Source organism: Ranitomeya imitator, chromosome 1 (assembly GCF_032444005.1).
Source record: "Ranitomeya imitator isolate aRanImi1 chromosome 1, aRanImi1.pri, whole genome shotgun sequence".
In the NCBI taxonomy this organism is placed as follows: Eukaryota; Metazoa; Chordata; class Amphibia; order Anura; family Dendrobatidae; genus Ranitomeya; species Ranitomeya imitator.
The window spans coordinates 348,465,439-348,471,438 of record NC_091282.1 but is presented as its reverse complement, the minus strand read 5'-3'; positions in this window follow the sequence as shown (position 1 = coordinate 348,471,438).

Sequence of the window (6,000 nt, the reverse complement as noted above, 5' to 3'; positions counted from 1 at the left end):
TTGACGAAGGGGTATTGGCAGATCCCCATGGCACAGGAAGCCAAGGAGAAGACGGTGTTTTCTACACCAGATGGATGCTTCCAGTATGTCCGGATGCCATTTGGCCTACAGGGAGCTCCGGCCACCTTCCAAAGGGCTATGGATAGAGTCCTTGCACCCCACAAGGCATACGCTGCTGCGTACCTAGATGATATCGTCATCTTTAGCCCGGACTGGGAGAGTCATCTGGAGAAAGTCCAAGCGGTGTTTGATGCTATAAGAGAGGCCGGATTTACAATAAACCCGAAGAAGTGTGCATTGGGTAAAGAAGAAGCTAAGTACCTTGGATACATAGTGGGTCATGGAGAAATAAAACCCCAAATCAGTAAAGTGGAGGCAATTCAAACATGGCCAAAACCAGTTTCCAAGAAGCAAGTTAAAGCCTTCCTGGGAATCGTGGGATATTACAGGAGGTTCATCCCAAACTTCGCCACAATGGCGGCGCCTCTGACTGACCTGCTAAAAGGGACAAAATCAGTAATGGTTAAGTGGTCCGAAGAAACAGATTCAGCCTTCCAAGAAATGAAAGAGGCTTTATGTAAGCAACCCGTTCTGATGGCCCCAAACTTCAAGAAAGAGTTTATTCTTCAGACAGATGCCTCAGATGTTGGGGTGGGAGCAGTCCTTTCCCAAGAACTACATGGAGAAGAGCATCCTGTTCTCTATCTGAGTAGGAAGCTGTCCTCGTCTGAAAAGAACTACTCAGTCGTTGAAAAGGAGTGCTTGGCCATAAAATGGGCAGTCGACACATTACAGTACTATTTGCTGGGACGTAAATTTAGACTGATATCCGACCATGCCCCACTTAGGTGGATGAGGGAAACGAAGGGTAGAAATGCTAGGGTCACCCGTTGGTTCTTAGCCCTGCAGGACTTCTGTTTCCATGTGGAACATAGGGCCGGAAAGCTGCACGGTAATGCTGATGCCCTGTCAAGAATCCCTTGTCTAGTGGGAGAAAGTGCCAAGCCCCACGGCTTTAGGCAGAGGGGGAGGTATGTAGCGTGGCTAAAGGATGTCTAATCGATGGGAGATATGTGTCTTATAGATGGCTTGTTGCTGTGATGTAACCATGGCTACCTATATGTGTTTCAGGACCTGTGGTGATGTCACAACCACATGTCTGGTCATGTGATGGGTTCTGGGTGTGGTTAGACATATAAAAGAAAGCCTAATGCTTAACACAGGTAGGTATGTGTGGAGGTGAAATCCTCCTGAGTGTGTTACGGCTTCAGGACTGAGCCGGATGAACTGGACACTTGTTTTTCTTTACCTGAACCAAAGGCTATTTGTTTTCTGTTGTTTGCCACATGGTTTATGAAGCAATAAACCCAGTGAACTTTAAAGGAACACGTCTCCTGAGTGTCAGCCGTCGCAGCTGAGTGAGTGAAATCCCTACAATGTGAATACGGGGCAAAATGTTGGATGCAGTTGTTGACGTGCTTCCAGTACTCCGTCTGTGTCCAGGAAGGCCCAACCTAACCTCGTCGTCACTAGCATCCTCCTCCACAACTCCTCTGCTGACCTCATGGACTGGCAGACTGTGGGATGACAGTAAGTGGGGTCTTCAACCTCGTCATCATCACCCTGTGTGTTCTCATACCCGTCGTCCTCAGAGCCAACCTCTTCCTGCCCTGACCGAAAAGTCAAGTTTTCATTCCAATCAGGTATCTCAGTCTCATCATCATCTTCCTCATTGTCTCCACCAACAGGAGTTACAGTTTGGGAACGAGGGCCTACATTAAGCTCAGAACCTTCTTCATCTGGGCCTGGATCTGACTCACAAAGATTCTGGGCATCAGTGCAGATCATTTACTCGTCTGAATTCACAGAAGCTCTGGAGCAGACCTCTGATTCCCAGGCTATAGTATGCGTAAACAGCTCTACAGACTCAACCATGTGTGTTACCCCATGCTCAGACGGGCAGCTGGAGACTTGGGAGCTGTGAGGAAGCAAGTGCGATTGGGGTGACAACTCTGAGGACTGGAGTATTTGTAATGTTGAAGTTGAGGTGGATCAGAGCCCAGTTGAAGGAGCACTTGATATCCGTTCAAGCACCTGCTCTTTTTGTGCCTCATCTGGAATTTGTAGCGATGTTTGTAGCGATGGTCGTTAGAAAGGGATCATATCAGATTGTCCACGAAAAGAAGTAGACATCTTACTTTGGCTGGAAGATGGTCTTTCTTCTGCAGATGTCACTGTTGCTTTACCACCTACCCCACGGACACAACCTTTTTTTCCCTTTCCAACACTCCTATTCCCCTTTCCACTAGCAGCAGGCCTTTTGCCACTCATTTTGGTGCTTAATTAATTGGCAACTCTGTAGTTGTTGGCACAAAAAACGATGGATGGAAACCGAGCAGAGCTGAGTGGCCAAACTGTGGTTCTAACCCAAAACGATTTACTGACTTAGATGCAGTAAAAAATTATTATATACGCAGGCGGTGTAGTTAGCTTCACAGGCGGGCTACTCCGCTGACGTGCAGACACTGCTACTAAGCCCAAAACGATTTACTGGGTTAGATGCAGTAAAAAAAATTTAGATACACAGGCGGTGTAGCTAGCTTCACAGCCAGGCTACTCCGCTGACGTGCAGACACTGCTACTAAGCTCAAAATGATTTACTGGGTTAGATGCAGTAAAAATTTAGATACACAGGTGGTGTAGCTAGCTTTACAGGCGGGCTACTCAGATGACTACCACAAAGTGCTACTAGCCCAATAGGATTGGGTGAGCTAGATTACACCAAATGCTGTGACAAACACTTGCATAGCACTGGCACAGACCTGCCTGGCAAAAAGTGCTATGAACTGCTGTAAACCTACCCTGAAAAGGGCTGATATTACAACTAGTCCCAACTCCCTAAACCTATCTCTCTATCTAACTGCAAATTCGCTCGCAATTTACACTCTTAGGCTGGAGTCACACTACGGCGAGATACGGCCGAGTCTCGTAGGTTAAAAACAAGCTTTGGGACCGGCACTCCGGAGCGGAGCGTGCAGCTCCATGTATTGCTATGTGGCCGCACGCTCCGATCCGGAGTGCCGGTGCCAAAGCTTGGTTTTAACCTGCGAGACTCAGCCGTATCTCGCTGTGTGTGATCCCGGCCTTATACTGTATAGCGCCCACAGCAGCAGCATTGCTGTCTAACACTTAAGGTACCGTCTCACAGTGGCACTTTGGTCACTACGACGGCACGATCCGTGATGCTCCAGCATCGCTCCAATATCGCTCCAGCGTCGTAGACTGCGGTCACACTTCGCAATGCACGACGCTGGAGCGATAACTTCACAACGTATTTGCGATGTAGAAGCTGTTGGTTACTATGCGCACATCGTACACAATATCGTGCACACCTTTGTTACACCATGCGATCATGCCGCCACAGCGGGACACTAGACGACGAAAGAAAGTTTCAAACGATCTGCTACGATGTACGATTCTCAGCGGGGTCCCTGATCGCAGGAGCGTGTCAGATACAGCGAGATCGTAAGTATATCGCTGGAACGTCACGAATCGTGCCGTCGTAGCGATCAAAATGCAACTGTGTGACGGTACCCTAAGCTGCAGCAGTGAGGAAATGGTGGCGACGGGGAAAATGGCTGGTTCTTATAGGGCAAGGACATGTGGCATACATAGCCAATGACACATGCCCTTGCTTGTGTGCATCACATGCACTTTGCTGTGTGTGTGTGTGCACTGCTGATAGGCTGAGAGACTGCACCGCCCCACTGTAAATGCGGTCAAGAAAAAAAAAATGGAGATCGGCATTATTTCAGCACAGATCTATCCCCCGCCCTGCCCTCACGCACATTATACACTGAAACAGTCTATTAACATTGATAGACAGTTGTAATGTGAAAATCAAGTTAGGCTTTTGGTGAACGAACAGTTATCGAACAGAAACTCAAACAGCCGAATTTTAAGCAAATTCTACAAGTTCGTCGAACGACTCGAACACAAAACAGCTCGAATTTGAAATTGGCGAACAGTTCGACTCGAACACCGCTAATCTCTACTGGTAAGTCCCCGTTTTTGACTTTTTGGGTTCCATCCTTAGTTTAGTTAATTTAATAAATATCGTCCTTCTACATTACCTGAAGAGGAACGGTTTTCATCATCTATTACATCCGTATGGCAGGGGGTTACTAATTATTAGAGGAAGATGGGATCCAAATATAAGTGTGTGGCTGATTGGAGACGTTTGGTGGGTCTGGACCTGTGTGTTGCTGACTTGGTGTGGCTGTCCTCTAGGAACATTAAGTTGAAGGTTCCATCTTGGAAACTGGATCCCAGGTTTATCGATCCTTAGAAGATGGTAGCCATCGTCAATCCAGTAGCATTCCACCTTTCTTTGCCGCCCACCTTTAGGATTCATAATGTAATTCATCAATCTCTCCTCAAAAAATGCTACATCTTCGATACCATGACCACTACGACCATATCCTGTCATTGTCAATGGAAACATGGAGTTACAGATTGCAAAAATCTTGAATTCTTGTTTAATTCGTTGGTCGCTTAAGTATGTGGTACATTGGAGGGGTACAGTCCTGAGCAGAGGATGTTGGTACCAGCGTCTGACATCCATGCAGCCAGACTGATCGAGTCTTTTCACGTAGCACACCCCAAAAAACCCAGTCCTGAGGTTCCAGAGGTCCCTCGTAAAAGACGGGGTACTGTCATGGGGTTACTGCAACAGAGAGGAACCAGAAGATCGCAGTGTCTGATTACTCCTAATCCTGAGCTGAAAAGAAGCACTTCTTCTTTTTAACCCCTTTCTGACATCGCATGTAATATTCAGTCCATGTGCCCTGGGCCTATTTGACCTGGAACGGAATATTACATCATCGAGATCGCCCACACACACAAAGTAAAAAGTTTGAAAAAAGTAAAAAAAATTTTTAAAATACTTGTAAAAATATTTAAAAAAAATCAAAAATAATAAAAAAATCTAAATATATTCTATCTCTAAATAAATATTTGAATGAAAAATAATATATGCAATAAAAGTACACATATTTGATATTGCCGCGTCCGCAACAACTTAACCTATAAAACTATCCCACTAGTTAACCCCTTTAGTGAACAGCATAATAAAACAAGGCAAAAAACAATGCTTTTTTATCATAGCGCCGAACAAAAAGTGCAATAATATGCAATCAAAAATAAATATAGTACCACTGAAAATGTCATCTTGTCCCGCAAAAAACAAGCTGCCATACAGCTCCATCAGCAGGAAAATAAAAAAATTATAGCTCTCAGAGTAAAGCGATGCAAAGATAATTATTTCTTCTATAAAATAGTTATATTGTATAAAAGCGCCAAAGCATAAAAAACTAAATAAATTGTGTATCGCTATAATCGTACTGACCCGAAGAATAAAACTGCCTTATCAATTTTATCACACCTAGAACGGCATAAACCCGCCACCCGCCCCAAAGAAGAAATTCCTGAATTGCTGTTTTTTGTTCATTCCGCCTCCCAAAAATCAGAATAGAAAGCGATCAAAAAATGTCATGTGCCCAAAAATGGTACCAATGAAAACATCAACTTTTCCTGCAAAAAACAAGATGACACATAACTCTGTAGGCCAAAATATGGAAAAATTATAGCTCTCAAAATGTGAGTTAAATTTAAGTGATTAAATAGACAGCATGAGGCGGCTGATGGGACTATTACTCCCATCAGCCTATCCCTGCTGCCGCTAATAACAGTGACATCAGGAGCAGCTGATGGGAGTATTCATCAGCCGCCTCCTGTGCTTTAAATAAGTAAATAAATGAAAAAACAACATAGGTTCCTCCTGTATTTTCTACAACCAGGCAAAACTCATAGCTGGGGGCTACATATTTTGAGGTTGATGTTATAAGATACTTATCCATTACTGAGGTTCCATTCCCAGCCGAGCTGAACTGTGGTGACCTTGGTGAGATCCCGCTAGTTCACGGTGCTAGCGGGAATCTC